This window comes from Trachymyrmex cornetzi, unplaced genomic scaffold (assembly GCF_001594075.2).
Source record: "Trachymyrmex cornetzi isolate Tcor2-1 unplaced genomic scaffold, Tcor1.1 scaffold492, whole genome shotgun sequence".
Lineage (NCBI taxonomy): Eukaryota > Metazoa > Arthropoda > Insecta > Hymenoptera > Formicidae > Trachymyrmex > Trachymyrmex cornetzi.
In genome coordinates, this window is record NW_017299751.1 from 72,389 (window position 1) to 90,640 (window position 18,252).

Consider the following 18,252-nt stretch of genomic DNA (forward strand, 5'->3'; position numbering starts at 1 on the left):
TCTGACGCTCTGCGCTTCCGCGGGGCCTCTATTTATACCCCGAAAAAAGGGTGTAGTGCCCTTTGTCTAGGATGCAATAGTTAGTTGCAATGTCGCGCGAGAATTACAATTTTTAAAATGTCCTATCGTTGTTAATCTAAAGTACACTGTTAAAAGAGGTTTAGAGAACAAAAGGAATGATTTATGTTTTCTCTAAAAGGGGCAAGATTGCTTTAAGCGAGTGATGAATTCCGTCATCCTCGCGGAAAATATGGCTAAGTAAACAGCTGTGAGGCGTTATCTCATGTTTTTATGATTTTTGTGGCGACGCGGCGTCTGTTTTTCTGAAGGTGGAATTGTTGCTCAACAATTCGGACAACAGCTTGAATTTTTATCATCGCGTGACTTAGGTCCATTTATGATATTTTTCGTAATCTTGTCCCTTTTAGGCCTGCGTTAGTGTTGTTATTTTTCCGGGTTGATTGACGTTTACGAGTTTTTCGCGGAGCCTGTGTGGTCTGTTTTTCAATTTTTATAAGGGGACCCCTGCTCGCGTCTCGCAGACGCCAATCGTAATCGCGGCGGAGCCGATTCTCTCGAAAGAAAAGAATTTGCGTCTGCAGGACGTAACACAATAAAAGGTCTGTTCGCGATGTTTTCAATTTTCACACTCTCAATATCTTCACTTTTTCTCTCTTCATTATCCGGTTATACATTTAAAAAAATAAATAAAATTTTATAACGTCGTTGTTGTTATAAAATTTTGAAATTCCAAGCATCGCAATCAGACCTAATATTTTAACATAATTTATTCTATTTACATCGAAATATATATAACAAAATTTTCTTAATCTTTCAGTATAAACTGATGGTGGTGGTGATGGTAGCGGCAGTGCTAACGTTGTTCCGGCAAACAAGAGGAAGGAAAACCCTGTAAACAACGTGAAGCAGCATCAGCAGCAGCGACATCATTGACAGCAACCTCATTAACGCCAGCAACATCAACATCAACAACAGTAGCATCAGCAACAACAACAGCGACAACACGAGGATGGCGATAATTTTAATTTCATAGACTTACGGACGGAAAACTCGCGACGTTTTAGAAATTTCGGCATGCTCGGGAGAGAGGCTAGTTTCGCGATACGTCCAATACCCGAAGGTGAGGATACCGTTCGCTGGCTAGAAAACGCGTTCCGCGAAATCTACGCGTATACGGAACGTTTCGGAAATTTCATGCGAACCAGACGATTATGTGGGCTTATCGTTCGATTCGCCGTATCTAACGCATGGTCCGGCAGGACTATCGTTTCGTCCGGTGCGGGACTTAACTTCCGAAGACATATGAGGACTCGTGAGTTCAGTAGCTCAAAATGCCGGAGGGCTCGATATCGCGGAAAATTTCGATGTACACGTTTTTAACGTTGCGGCACCTGGGGGACGTGGTAGTGGAGCGAATCGACTAACACGCGAAGACGTAGCAAAACGCTTGATTTTGAAATTAAATAATTCTGACACTTTGTGTTCTCCACGTTCCCTCGTATTGGCACGAGCACATTGTGAACAAGGAAATTTGCTTATGGGTGAACTCCATGTAAAATGGAATTGGATAAGACGACAGAGCTCCTCGTTACAATCAGAATTAGCGAGAAAACTGACGAGAAATGCTGGCGTCACAGTTTCCAAGCAGGGATGTGGTATGCGTGAAATCAAGCGTTTTCAACGTTACCTCGCTGCCGAAAATATAGCAATAATTGTGTTCAATTTTAGTACTTTCGGACGCGGTGAGAATCCGTTATATGACGGTTGCGCGTTACTTGCCTCTCTAGGACGCGAATCGAGTATTAAACTGTATATAATGTATTATGAACGCAAGCGTGATTTCAACCGGATATTAAACGTAAAAGCCGCTGCTGGTTCTCGCGGGGGATATTGCGTCGCGTGCAACATGGGTTATCGTAAAGATAGAGGTCACTATTACACTAAAAAAATGCCCACGTTGCCACGCGATTCCGTCGTGTGAATCCCCCGACGCGCAGCTAATGAGGTGCGAATCGTGCAATCGTGCGTTTTTCGGTACCACGTGTTTCGAATGTCATCGCGCGGAAAGATCTTACAACGATCAATCCCCCGCAAGCGTTTGCGAATCGGTTAAAATTTGTAACGATTGCGGGCGATTCGTAAAGTTAAATTCAAAACAGGAATACAGAATATCCTATTGTAGAACATGTTAATCGCTTCAGCCTTCGAATCATTCCTGCTTCATGCGATTTCTTCGATGTAAAGTCATTACTGAGAACCCGGGTGAGGGTACGAGTAGTGCGTCGATACAGGAAGACGTGACACATGCAAGTGAGAATGAGCCCGAAGTCAAAGCTAACAAATTTAAAAGAGACCGCGTCGCATTCGTGTTCTACGATTTTGAAATGCGACAGGACAAGGCTTATGAAGGTATCGAGAACGTAAAAATTCACGTTCCAATTCTCTGCGTCGCGCATCAGATTTGCGAAACTTGCGCGGAGATAGACGATATGTTGGTGCAGAGTACACGAGTTTATATTTCGAGATAACCCCGTGAAACAGTTTGTCGAACTCGTAATGTGAACTACAAAATGTTTTAAAAAGATTATTTGTATCGCTCATAATGCGAGAGCGTTCGTCGTTCAATTCATTTTAAAGTATTTAGTAGAAGAATCCGAAATTACGGAAGAACCGCGGGTAATTTTGAACGGGACGAAGATTATCGTAAATACGGTCGGGAATACGAAATTTATAGTGTTAATTATTTACCGATGCGTTTGGCCGATAGCCAAAGCTTTACCCAAAGCTTTCGGGCTGAAGGATACATCGGACAAAGACAACTTTCCTCACCTGTTCAATACGAGGGAGAATCAATCGTATATCGGCCTGATCGGCCTAACGCGCGATATTATTCTCCCGATCAAATGAAACCCGAAGAACGAATGCGATTTACAAAATGGCACGAGGAGATGATACGCGCAAATTTTATTTTTAATTTTTAACATGAAATAGTGAAATATTGCCATAACGACGTAGAAATTCTCCGACGCGCATGCATGGCGTTTAGAAAATTTTTTTTGGAACGCGGTAATGTGTGCCCGTTCGAGGAATGTACAACTATCGCTTCCTCATGCATGAAAATTTTTCGCAAAAACTTTTTGCGCACGAAAAAAATAGGAATCATTCCTCCGGGCGGATAGAGAAATGCGGATAAACAATCGCGAAAAGTCTTAAAGTGGTTAGTGTGGAAGGAGCGTGAGTTCGGCCATCCCATAATTCACGCGGGACGAGGGCACGAGTACGAGATTGATGGCAGGTGCGTTGACGGATACTACGAGTCGGAATCGGCAGACGGAATACAGCGTTACTTCAATTCCACGGATGTTTCTGGCATGGTTGTCCGACGTGCTTCCAGGTGGATCACGACAGAACGCTTTCGTCCACGAATCGTGGAGATACGATCGACGCGCGTTACAAACTAACTCTCGCATCGACATATCGTCTACGAAAACGGGGATACCACGTGATAGAGAAATGGGAGTGTAACTTTGACCGGAAAATGCGTGAAAATCTTGAGATACGTGATTTTCTCAAGAATCACAGGCTAGTAAAATCTGATCCTCTCGACACGCGCGATGCGTTTTTCGGCGGTCGTACGGGAAACATCGCTACCCGATATGAAATTACGGGTACAGAGAAAATACGTTATGTGGACGTATGCTCTATGTATCCATATGTATTGAAAACGGGTGCTTTCCCATACGGTCACCCCGATATTTATGTCAGTGAGGACTGTAACGAGTTAATTGGTGAAGCGCCAAATTTTAATTTTGACTCGGTCGAAGGTCTTGTACGCTGCAAGGTACTCCCGCCGCGTAATCTCTTTCATCCAGTACTCCCGTATCGAGTAAGAAGCTGCTTTTCGCACTGTGTCGAAGTTGCTGTGAAACTTTCTCGCAGGAAACGTGCACTCACGATCGTCCCGACAAGCGTGAATTCGAAGGTACTTGGGTATCCTGCGAATTACGCAAAGCCATCGAGAAGGGCTATCTCGTGACGAGCGTTAGTGAAATTTGGCAGTATAAAGTCACACGATACGATCCCAATACTCGGCAGGGAGGTTTGTTTGCCGAATATATAAATACATTTCTACAATTAAAGCAGGAAGCTAATGGATGACCGAGCGAATGCGGGGATAACGATGACGATGCTAAGGAACGTTACCTGAGGGAATACGAAAAAACCGAGGGTATCGTTCTCAATAGAAATAATATTACTCGAAATCCCGGTTCGGTCGCTAAGCTTTGTCTAAATTTATTTTGGGGAAAATTCAGCCAGCAAACCAATCTGCCTAATACCAAGATCGTAAAGTCCTACCAACGACTAATGACTTTACTCACGATTCCGGAGCATGAGATAACTGATATATTGGTGGTTGCATTGAAACCCGCTGTTCGACCATAAGTGTATCTAGGTGTTTCATACTTTAGTACGGACAGATGTCGCTTATGTGAACCTTGAAAGGTGACCCCTTGCTACTAACTTTAAGCGAAAAACCGCCATATTTAATTGAGACAAGTGCCTCGAATAAGCAAGTTAAAAATGGATCGTGATAAATTGTTTTTTTGATGTGTGCTTCTACACTACTTCGATTTAAAAAAAAGTGCAGCTGAAGCTCACCGATTGCTTACACAGACTTATGGTGAGTCTACACCATCCGAAACTGTGTGTAGAGATTGGTTTCGACGATTTAAAAGTGGCGATTGCGACCCTTATGACAAGCAACGATCGGGTCAGTCGAAAAAATTTGAAGATACCGAATTGCAAAGTTTGCTGGATGAAAATTCTTTCCAAACACTTAAAGAATTGGCCAAACAGTTGAATGTTGACAAGTCAACAGTATCCCGACGTTTGCATGCCATGGGGAAGATTAAAAAAAAAGGAAAATGGCTGCCACACGAGCTGAGCGAGAACGCCATTGCAAATCGATTAAAGGTTACCATTTCTTTGCTTGCGAGGCACAGAAAAAAAAGTTTCTTGTGGCGTATTGTAACTGGGGATGAAAAATGGATTTATTTTCACAACCCTAAACGCAATAAATCTTGGGTTGATCCTGGCCAATCATCAACATCCACGCCAAAACGGAATATCTATGGTCACAAGATCATGCCGTGTATCTGGTGGGATATGAAGGGGGTAGTGCTTTATGAGCTCTTGAAACTCAATGAAACGATCACCGCCGAACGTTATAAACAGCAACTCGAGCGTTTGAACGATAATTTAATGGAAAAAAGGCCGTCAATAGCATCAAATCATCCTCAATCGGCCTCATGTTGCATTGGCAGTGAAAAAAACTGATGGAGCTGGAATGGGAAGTCCTACCTCACCTAGCGTATTCTCCAGACTTTACCCCAAGTGATTATCACTTGTTCCGGTCGATGCAACATGACTTAGAAAATACACACTTCCGTAATCACGAAGAAGTCCAAAAGTGGATGGATGAGTGGATAGCGTCAAAAGGCATGGCATTCTTTCGACGTGGGATTTAGCTTTTGCCAGAGTGGGAGAAAGTATTAGAACCCGAGGGAAAATATTTCGATTAAGATATCTTAACAAGGTTTTCCAATATAAATGCTTAAAGAATGAAAAAAAACAGCGGATTTCAATGCAACCACCTAATATTACCCGTCAATAACGAAGTAATATATGTTTCGTGGCGGCTATGTGAAGAGGCGTCTTCTTCGATGACGAACGTCGTAATCGTGGCAAATACGACGGCGTTAGCGAGATTAAAATTATACGATTATTTAGAAAAATTAAATAAGCGCGTTTTGTATTATGACTCATGTACTTACCTAAGTACCGGTGAGCCGGATGAGTACGAACCGCGTACAGGTAATTTTCTGGGCGACATGACGGATGAACTCGAAAGCTACGGTCACGATAATTATATCGTGTCGTTTGTTTCGGATGGCCCAAAATTTTACGCGTATATATATATATATATATATATATTGTTCGTATGCTAGAAGGATGCACGGCATGAGGTTTTTAAAATAAAGGGAATAACACTTAATTTTAAGAATTTGATTATTCTAAATTTTAATAGTATTAAGAAATTAATTGAAGAAAATGAGAGAAAAAGGCGAGAAGCAGAAGAACAAACGGGAGGAGCAGTTAATTCGCGTTTCACGGCAATTCGGCGTACTGCGTTTCATGAAATTATAACACGAAACGAGACAAAATCATGTGCGCCGGTATTAGTAAAACGTAAATTTATTAATAACACAGCCACACAAAAAAAATTTTGGTTCTGATACCCCTGGGGGTCTGACTATGTGTACCTTATGTTTTTGGAGTCTCTGAATCCGAATCCGAGGTCCATTTAACCCCATCAGATCAGGATTTTTTCTAACCTAAAAAAACCAGTCGGATTACAATTTTTTTAAAACATTGATGGATTTACATGAAATTTGTTACTTGTTTTTGAGGTCGCTGATTACGAATTTGATGCTAGATTTTAAAAATGCAAAGTGGCGTATCCAATATGGCGGACACATTTAACAAAAATTCATATTTTTTTGAAACTTGGTATCTAAGGGTCTTCGGGGTCGCTGATTACGAATTTAGAGTCAGAATTTCCAAATTACAAGTAGCGGATCCAAGCTGTGAAACCCTAGAACCCTTATAAAGTTACTTTACCCAATCATCAACTTCACACTAAATGACTTTATCTTTACATTCATTTAACTAAGGTCAGTTTTTTAAATCATTGTACCGTCGGCATTGGCATTACCCGATGTACACCGCGGGGAGGTTGCGAAAGAACAGGGTGAACGTTTCCACCAAGACATTAAACTTGTTGAAACTCGCTATCAGGGACGGTGGGACGTTAATATGTTGGCAGATTTTTGCCAACCTCAAAAACAAGTAACAAATTTCATGTAAATCCATCAATGTTTTAAAAAAATTGTAATCCGACTGGTTTTTTTAGGTTAGAAAAAAATCCTGATCTGATGGGGTTAAATGGACCTCGGATTCGGATTCAGAGACCCCAAAAACATAAGGTACACATAGTCAGACCCCCAGGTCAGAACCAAAATTTTGTTTTGTGTGGTTGTGTAATCGTTATTCTTTTCTCCATACGGTTTCGTAGATGAATAACCTTTCTCTCGCTCGAATTTTCTCTCTCGTTTTAAGTTAGCAACGTTGTTGAGTTTTCCATCCATTAGTAAAATTAGGTAAAAATGTAAAATTATAATATAAAATTTGTAAAATAAAATATGAATATTGTTTTTGTAAATATTTTATTATTTTATAAATATTTTTAGTGTTAGAATTGTTATTCAACTTTATAATGTAAAATATAAATATTTTTTTACTATATAAAATTCTATTGTATTTGAAGCGTTCGAAAAATGATTAAATAAAAAACAACTTTAAAAGTTCCTTTCCCCTTTTTTATAAGAAATAAGTAATAAACATAAAAATAAAATATTTTATATTTAAAACACAAGAAAAATTTTTTACCTTCTTCCTTCGTCCATTACAAGCTTTTTTACCACGGCATCGCATGTAAGTTCGTAGCGGCGATGCCCCATCCTCTCATATATCCGAAAGAATTGTAAGCTGACTTCGTCGCGGATAAGCTTATACCGTCGCACCGTGGTGCAAACCAATTTAGAAGGCAGCTCGGAGCTCTCCGCCTAGCCTACGCGGGGGTACGCTGACGCGAGCGTGTGTCCGCCGCGTGGGACCCTCGTTGCATTGATTAGCTTATCTCCCTGCTTAAATTTGTCCTTTGCACATTCTTGAAAATATTGTTAAGCGCAATTTTTTACCCTTTCTTTTTTTGCTTTTGAAGTCTTGCATGGTAATCGCGCGTTTATTTACAAAATGGATGTGCGCTGGAAACACCCCTGGATATCGATCGTATGCGGTCCTACTGGTTGCGGAAAGACGATTTTCGTAAAGACGTTCCTCCAATATTTATCTCTCATGTCCGACGTGCGTTTCGAGAGTTTTATTTTATTACGCGGACGGCAAGAAGCTTATCGACAATTACAATACGACGATCGTGAAAAAGAAATCGAAGAACAGAGTTGGCGACGCAGTAACGTTAAAGCGATGAAGAAGAAGAACGTAATTGAATTTTGCGAGGGATTACCTCGTTCGGAGGATTACTCGAACGATTCGCTTTCCCCGAAATTAGTGATAATCGACGAACTTATGAGAGAATCGTCGTCGAGCGACGCGATCGTGGATCATCAAAGGCAGTCATCACAAAAATCTCAGTATTATTCTTATCTCGCAGAATCTCTTCCATCAGGGACGTGGTCAGCGCGATATGTCGCTCAACGCGAATTACATCGTCGTATTCAAAAATCCACGTGATTGCGCTCAAATTCGTCATTTAACGCGTCAAGTCTATCCCGACGATCCGAAATTTTTAGAAGATGCATACTATGACGCTGCATCGAGGTCTCACGGCTATTTGTTGCTCGATCTGAAACAATCAACCCCGAATGAATATCGATTTCGAACATGTATTTTTTCTGAGGACACGACTCATTACGTCTACGTGGCACGTAGATCATTTTCCAGGGGATTCATATAAAAGGCGAGTACGGGTAATCATACGTGTCAGTCGTAGATTTTTCTCGCGATGAAGGTGGATGACAAGAAATCGCACAGTGCGACAAAAACCGCCACACGAATCGATCGGTAAGAGAAACGCCTGTCTCCTCGCGGTGCTTTATTATTTGAACAAAAATCAACGCACAACCTTCTTACGCGGCGCTGACGAAAAATTAATTTTTTCGTTGTATATCTGTGAATATGCTTTTAATACACTCAAAGGGAACGTCTCGCTCGAACGTTGTGAAAAAAATTGGTTAACCAAATACAAAAACCTCTGGGTCACAACGTTGCAAAACGTGATAATTGGAAGGATAAAAGAAAGCTGTTGGTGCAGCGAGGCGGATTACCTTATATTATCAGGCCTATAATATCGACCTTATTATCACTAATTAACGAAGGAACGAAATAGTGGGGACAAAACGCTATGGAGAGGGCCAAAAAAATGGTTTTAATTTCGACGGAAAATCTCGAGAGAATGCAACATCAGTTACATCAGAATCCAACATCATTCGCTGACGGAGAGTCAAAGGAAATCAGAAATAGTGGGGACAAAACGCTATGGAGAGGGCCAAAAAAATGGTTTTAATTTCGACGGAAAATCTCGAGAGAATGCAACATCAGTTACATCAGAATCCAACATCATTCGCTGACGGAGAGTCAAAGGAAATCACAGTACCGCAAAATTCGGATAACACCGCGAGCACTGATAATACAACGCAAACTCCCGGAACTCATCTAATACAACTCGATGCGGAGATGAGTGGTATTCTTAATTCTGATTGGCTACGTGACGAAAGTGAGAGATGGAAAATGTACAGAGAGGCATTACGGCGATACCTACGATTTATCCAAGAAACGCGAAGGCAGAAAGACCCACGCAGCGAAAACGAAAACGCAGAAAACAACGCTACACAAGATATCTCCGCTGACAACGAGACGACAAACGATGACGTTTTTCACGATCTCACGCAAACATCCGATATACCGCCAGCGCATTCCGTCAGTAACACCGGTATTATTACGAAAAATTTCGAAATTTCGAGCGACCATAATCATGCGATGAAAAGCATTGAAGAAATAGTGGAAACGTACCGAAATCTTATCGTAAGCATGCACACTTTGTTAGTGATGAAATATTTGTTTCGAAAAGCTATGCCTGATAGAATTAGTTGGGACGAGCATGGAATCGTGACTATAGATAATGTCGTGAAAAATTCGAATATCACCGACTTGATAAACGACGCGATGCGCGAGAAAAACCGTGAAAGCAGTAGGTAGAAATCAGTTCGCGCAATTACTCTGTGCGTTGAACATACCATCTTCGCTGGTGAGAAATAAAAGATTATTATCCACGCACGGTGTTAGTGTAAACAGCGTAAAACTTCGACCTGGGGCGAGTTTCACGCCTTTTATATCGAAAGCGCGAGTTCCAATTGTATCGATTGTATTGAGAGCGCGAGGAAAAAGAAAAACATAAAAATTACGAACAAAAAAAAGTTCGCTGATTTTTTCTCGTACACGAAAAACCGATACCCTTGCATCTTTACAAACTGAAAAAAATCGGTTACTCGGTTGGAAAAAACTAAGCTAATACGATCTGAAAAATTATACTACGATTCGTCGCATTATGCGGGCTATTCGGCGGCGGATAATTTAACTCGTGCTGTTAAATCAAATTTCTCACGGGGAGAAGTCGTGCGCTGGCTTGAATCGCAAGACGCGTACACGTTGCACCGACCATTGCGTAGAAAATTTTCACGATTGCATTACAATGCAACAAATGATGTGTGAGAGGCAGATTTGATCGAACTCTGAAATCTAAAGTTACAATGACGGTTATTCCTACCTGTTAGTGATTATCGATGTACTAAGAAAATACGTATGGATAGAACCGTTACGTGACAAAACGAGTAACTGCGCGATAAAAGCTTTTCAACATGTACTAGCGAAAAGCGAAGGACGAGTACCCGTATACTTACAAACGGACAAGAGCAAAAAATTTGTCGCGAAATCAATCAGAAATTTCTTAAAGAAAACGACAATCGTTTTCGGGTAACGCGCAATCCAGGCGTCAAAGCCGCCATAGTCGAGCGCTTCAACAGAACACTGAAGGAACGAATGTGGCGTTATTTTACGCATAAAAATACGCGACGCTAAATCGATGTTCTGCAGGACATTGTACGCTCTTATCACACGCGTCACTCGTCCACGAGAATGCATCCTGCGGTAGTAACGAGAAAAAACGCACGTAGTGCTCGTCAAAATATAGCTCGTCGTTGGAAAAATGAAACGTTAAAGAAACGGGCGCGAAAGGTTAACTACCGCGTCGAAGATCTCGTTCGTATCAGTACAGCGAAAGGTGCCTTCGAAAAAGGATACAAGGCTAAGTGGAGCGAGGAGATATTTCAAATTTACCGTGTTTTCGATTGGCGAAACCCTCACGTGTACGAACTGCGAGATTTAGCAGGCGAAGTCATAGACGGTATTTTTTATGAGCAAGAATTAGCTCGAGTTGAGAAAAACTTAGAGTAAGAACAGTTTATCGTCGAACGCGTGATGAGTAGAGAACGAGGAGCTAATAAGCAAGTGCTTGTTAGTTGGCGCGGTTATCCTAGTAAGTTTGATAGTTGGATTCCGGCTTCGAGTTTAATTTCTCTTCGCGATGGAGGAGGAACAGTTTCTTCTGGTACTTCCGAGTAACAGCAGTATGCGTCATTTTCCGGGTAATACAACTTCGTCCTTCATCACGGAATTACCTCACTCTATCGCGTTACACGGACAATGGGAGGTTGCTATAAACTAGATTCAATTTCCCTGTACCTTTTTACACACGTGCGTTATAACGAAAATGTGATCAGATTCGTCGATGTTAAACCGGAGAGGACAAATGGTGCGTTTACGGCGAAAAAAGTTACATTTCCAAATGAAATTTACAGCGATATCCATGAGCTTATTGATGCGATTAATACCGCGTGTAAAGTTGCCGAATCACATTTTTATTTTAAACAGCAAAAAGCGACTGGCGGCAAAGTCTTGATAAGTATTAACTGCGCTGAGAAGTGCAAAACACATCATATAAACTTTTCCAATAATCTTCTTACGAATGCTAGATTTCTCATCAGCAATTTCCACAGATAAGCACCCATTTTAATCCAAGCTAGCGATACGTAAACTTAATTCCAATGAAACAGAAGAGAATACTTTTCTTACTCACGGACTTAAAAAGGAGAAGGGAAAACAACTTACAGACGGTTACTCGAGTAGCAAACCCTATAGTTTGTGGCATGGTATCCCCGATAAAATGTTCGTTTATTGCGACATTTGTGAGCCTTATATAACAGGTGATGTACGTACTCCTCTTCTCAGGATAGTTCCGGTCGAAATACGCAGTCATAATTACGCATGTGGTGCAAATTTGTGAAGCATTTCTCATTTTCAAATTATATCCCATTGCGACGAACGAATTTTAGAACGATCGAAATAGATATGAGGTCATCTTGGAAAAAAAATGTCATTCGAATTCAGAACGCTGACAGTAACGCTGCACTTTAAGCAATAACTTTCTTTCATATACGCGAGCGTGTCAGTATAACGACAGTCTTTAGTTAGAAACTAGCGATGGAGTATGAGGAGTATTTTGATGCGCGGGACATCGGTAGCCGAGATGGAATTCCGCGTGTTTTCGTTGGTTCGTCCTATCAACGCGGACATGGAATCGGAAGCTTTTTCGGTGGACTATTCAGAAAAATACTACCTTACTTAGGTAAAGGTGCACGTGTTATCGGAAAAGAAGCTTTACGTGCGGAAATTAACGTAATAGAAGAAGTCGAAAGTAGTAAGCCGTTGAAGAAAGCGGTCAAAAGTCGGCTCGCGGAATCTAGGGGTAATCTGAAGAGAAAAGCCAAAGAAAAAAATAAGTTCTCTAATAAAGAGGTCGGGATATAAAATATCCGCAGCACTTCAGTTTCCATTCGGAGGTCGGGATAGTCGTATCGCGCTTTGTAAACGACGTCGGGCAGTCTAAAGAAAATCATCGAGAAGTACCATAGGGTAGAAGAAAAGCAAAACAGTGACGAAGAAGAAAAAGAAAATTTGCGCTGCAGGAAGAAAAACCAAAACACCATCCACTACGAAACATCGAGTTGAGAAACGCGGCATATCCGACATATTCTTTTAATTGAGATAGGAATTCGTGACTGGAGAAAAAGCATTTCTTTTCTTCATACCCAAGCGAGTGTATAAAGAACGAACTCTATTTCTTCTCTCTACCACCTACGCAAACCAGCATTGAGAGTTAGCAATGGATTTATTACAAACCCATAACTTCGAGGCGTTATTAAATTATGCTTCACCCGCAAAAACTTCCCATCTAACCTTTTGCTTATGGGACGCGGATATTCCCGGCTACATGGACGACACGTTAGACTCGTCAAATCCAAATATAGCACTCGAGAGATGCGCGAAATACATTCAAGGAAATCGTACGCTAGATCTCGTAGGCCACCTTCACCGTGATGCTTTCAATCAAGGTAAATTTTTAATTAACAGAGTAGAAGTTAGAATGAGATTCGCACACTCGAAAGATTTATTTTGTCTTATGGTGACTAGAACGATGTCAAAAATATGTATTCTTGATGCCAGTTTACTCGTAAGAAGAGCAAAAATAAGTCCGGGTGTGCTAGTCGCACACGCTAAAATGCTAAGTAAGTAAAACTACCGCCAAGTATCCCCTTACGACAATCGAAGTTAAAACATTCACGATACACGCCGACGTCGTGGGGGAATCGATAGACAACACAATACTCGGACAGCTGCCGAAACGAATAATAGTCGACTTTGTCGATAACAAGGCGTTTATATGTACCATATATATATATATATATATTATATATATATATATATAACGGAGAAAATTGAACCCGTTTAATTTCAAAAATTACAGAATAAATTTCTTTTCGCTGTACGCCGATGGCATGCAAATTCCCAGTTGGCCGTTACAGTCAAATTTTTCGAAAGACGAGCCGCTCTACGTTGAAGCTTATCACATATTATTCTCGGGAACCGGCATTCACTTTCTGAACGAGGGTAATTCTATAAGCAGAGACGATTACGCCAACGGCTGCACTCTTTTCGCTTTCGATCTTACTCTGGATCTATCCGCTAATTGCGCGGGACATTGGAATCTCGTGAAATACGGAAGCTTACGATTAGAAGTCAGATTCGAAAAAGCTCTTTCCATGACTATTAATTGTATCATCTATACCGAGTTCGATAACGTTTTAGAAATCGACTCCTCGCGTCAAGTCATTGTCGACTTTTCCGGTTAGCCGTATGACTTTCTCGAGAAAATTATTTTCCCCCACTATACATTTTTTCTCATGTACTTGTACGCAAAATGACGAAAACAGCTCCAGTCTTGTTCATGACACCGACGCTGACATTTCGTGACGTAAAAAGAGTATCGAAAATTCGAATATCATGATGGATATAGTCATCGACATACAAGGTTTTCGCCATGTCGAAGAAAACTTTATTCCGAAAGAAGTCGCGGTTCTTGCGATTAATGCGACGATCACCGGACACTGCATTATGAGGCCGCCTTATTCATTTGGCGATTCACCGGAGAGAGTAAGACGAGAAAACAACTGGCTTACACGAAATTATCACGGAATCGAATGGTTCGACGGAGACGTTAATCTTACAAACTTTACGATATATCTACGAGCCATTACACGACACGTACGCTACATCTATAGCAGAGGACAAGAGAAGGTACGTTATCTGAGTAATCTACTCTGCAGAAACGTACATAATCTGGAAGGAATTTCTTCGGCTTTAAAAAATCTGCCAGATTTCGGAGGTTATGGACAATGTTGCACGCATCACGGATTTCGAACCAACATTGAATCACATCGAGCCTTACGCAACCTTTACAGATTGAAACGTTGGCTACCTATATGAAATAGCGGCAATTCGAGCTACGATAGCCTTCCCTCAGAAAATTGGCGCGAGAACGACGTCGAGAGCGAAAAAACAGACAGCGGACTATTTTCAATTCAATTTAAAATTCAGAAACACGATACATTTCGCAACATCGAAGCGTGGAGGAAAAATATCGAAATAGAAAAGGCTAACCAAAGCGAGGACGAACAAGCGACAGCCGAGGAGAAAAAAGATCTTCCAAAATTCGACTCGACGACTGATAGAGATAAAGCTAACACTAGCGTTTCGCAAACGTCGAGTATTTTTGAGAACTCTACAATGCACGTACCGGCGAAAGAAGTAAATTTTGAATTTACGCAAACATTTCTTCTCTCACGCTCACCTACGCCGAGAAATAAATTCACTGGAAGTTTTAAACGCATTACATCATCTCAGTGTCCGACATGCCGGGATCCATCCTGTCGATCGACTGCCGAGGGTGTGAACGAGGTCGACTGCCATTGTCGCTAACAAAGATCATCACGCTCGACCTGGCCAGCACTAGGTCGCCTTATATATCGACGAATACGGTACAGGAACTTATCACGATAGCTACGGTTTGCCGACCTTGGACTCAAGATTCCTCTTACGACTTCGCCGACACTCCACCACGTATCGCTGAAATATGACGACGCTGCGAGGAATACTTTCTCAAACTTGCGGACAATACTGCTATGTATTTCTATATTTTATATGTAATGGTTATAATCTTAGCTAGTTTCTTAGTCTATTTACCTCTGATTGTAAACGCAATGATCGATTGATCCTACAATTATTTCATAAATTTTTTCTTCGTTGTAAACATAAAAAAATTAATTCTCATGCTATATGCCGTCATGTTCAATCATCTACTCTTTTAAAAAATAAAATATAAAATAAATATTTTATGTAACATCACCTTTTCTTTTTAAAATAAACATTTTTGATCATGTAAATTTCGTCTGCTTCTTACTCCTAACTCCGTTCCCTTTTACTTTAGTCATCCTTTTCTTACATATTTCAGATTTAGATCATGTTCACTAAAAAACAAAATATAGAAAAATTTTTGTTTTGAAATAATATTCAAATCGGCACACCGATTACGGCGGCGCGTGTCAGCGCGAACTTGTTTATTCCTGTTTTACCTCCCTTTTCTCCCTAGTGAAAGATAAAACCCTTTCACTAAGACGTCAACACGTTGGAGACATTGAGCCGCTGCAGAAAAAAATGACCTGCAGGACAAAAGCTGTGTGCTATTCATATTCGCTGATCGTACCTTCCCCCTCGCCCCTCCCATAACGAACAAAGTTCTCGGTCCCATTTTTCCTCAGTTTTCCCATCCACCATTTTGCCATGGTATTCTTCCCTGCCGACACCCCCGCCCTCTCCAATCATCGCGCGGGCAGCTATGGACCGAGCCAATCAGCGTGTGGGCAGCACGATTGCCAGGTCTCCAGATTTCAACTGGAGACTCCAGTTTTCGGGACCAATCTCCAGTTCTCCAGCAGACGGGAAAAATCTCCAGTTTTTCGCTCGCGTGGAGTATTTATTAATTGCATATTTAAATTTCGTGGAAAGTAAAAGAAAGTCTATGATTATGTTCGGAGTTTGTTATTTTACGAATAATAAAAAAGTGTGTAATTCTGTTCGCACTGTATGTAATCTTGTAATAATAATAAAAAAGTCTCTGTGATTGTGTTGACACTTTACGTTGGTCAAATATTAATAACAAAAAGAAAGTTTGCAACAGTAGTCTCAAAACACGAATTAACCCTGCACCTTTTTTTCTCTTTTTTTCAATGAAACAATCGGCCAGCCTCCAGTCGAAATATGAAATCTCCAGCGCACGGACCTTCGGGCCCCAGCTGTACAGTGCTCAGAATCTGACAACCGTAGCTGGGCAGCTATGGACCGAGCCAATCAAAACGCGACATTTAATTACCTCGTTATCCCACCCTCACGTCACCGGCCAATCAGAGCACACCATTTCTCCAGACAGACCCGTCTAGGCCACGCCCACCTGGCGACGGAGGTGGAATGGAGGGGGTTTGTTTTGACGGCCCATAGCTGCCCACTTACTTCTCATAAGGATGTCTTCCGACGTACGTATTCGAGCGGGGTATTCTTTTATTTATTGTCTGGCATGCAGAGACATCTCTGCATGCAAAAGAAGAAATGGAGGAAATCGTTTTTGGACTTTTTAGAAAATTTTAAGTTGTCCCAAGGATGGTTCTTCGCCCATAAGGGTGCCTTCCAATGCATGTATTCGAGCGGGGTGTTTTTTATTTGATGTCTGGCATGCAGAGGTACCTCTGTGTAAAAGCAGAAATGGGACAAATCATTTTGACAAAAATCGCTCCAAGAACGTTCCAAACTTCAATCAGCTTACATTATATATAATATTAAATTCCTATTATATTATATTGCTATACTGATATTATATACAGGGTGTCCCATTTTAAATGACAACCTCAAATTTCTCTTGAATAGTGCATTTTAGAGAAATATGTTTCAAATAAATGTTTTGTGACTTCGAGGGGGACATAAAATGGTATCATTGGTTTGACCTTGGGTGGCGTTGTCAAGGTCAGGGCAAGGTCACTTCGAATTTTTTAAATGGAACCTTCCATTTTTCATTATATATTCTTGTAACTTACCTTGAGAGCTTTTCAAAACACTATAATAAAATATTTTTTCATTAAATACTTTGCGAGTTATAAGGCTTGAAAGTTATAGTACCGTCGGCACTAACATTACCCAAGATGTCCGACCGATGGCTAAAACCTCTTGAATGTTGTTCAGGATCATGGCCTGGATAACATTTATCAAGATCAAGAACATTGGAAGTTGTAATTCTTATTTTCATTTTTACGTACAAATGAATTTTTAGTGCAAAAATGAAAATAAGAAGAACAGCCTCCAATGACTTTGATCTCGAAAAATGTTATCCAGGTCATGATCCTTAACAAAATTCTTGAGGTTTTAGCCGTCGGTCGGACACCTTGGGTAATGCTAATGCCGGCGGTACTGTAACTTGTAAGCCTTATAACTCGAGAAGTACTTAATGAAAATGGATTTAATTATAGTGTTTTGAAAAGCTCTCAAGGTAAGTTACAAGAATATATAATGAAAAATGGAAGGTTCCATTTAAAAAATTCGAAGTGACCTTGCCCTGACCTTGACAACGCCACCCAAGGTCAAACCAATGATACCATTTTATGTCAACCTCGAAGTCACAAAACATTTGTTTGAAATATTTTTCTCTAAAATGCACTATTCAAGAGAAATTTGAAGTTGTTTAAAATGGGACACCGTGTATATTGTTGCGCCCGTACCGACACCGTAGATCGCCACTCGTGAAGTGCTGAAAGTCACGTTGCCCAGCGACACGTGTCTCTGAAATTCAACAAGATCGACAGATTTGGACGTGAGCCGTCGCTGCGCTCGGACGTGTCTCCCAATCCGCTAATCTTGTTTTCAATCGTGTATTCTGAGCTTGACGTGTGCGTGCGTGTGTGCGTGTGTTCATCTCGTAATAAACTCTTCTTGTTTTTCTTTACCAGGTATGTAAATATGAAACCGGAATTTTTTAATAGAAAATACAAGTTTATTGCATGAAAATGATAAAAAATATTTTATTTGAAGTATTGC

General features: G+C 40.9%; 1 pseudogene; it reads left to right on the forward strand.

Moving 5' to 3' along the window:
• Window positions 1-14,121: 14,121 nt before the first annotated feature.
• Window positions 14,122-15,386, forward strand: LOC108765482 (uncharacterized; annotated as a pseudogene).
• The last annotated feature ends 2,866 nt before the right edge of the window (window positions 15,387-18,252 follow it).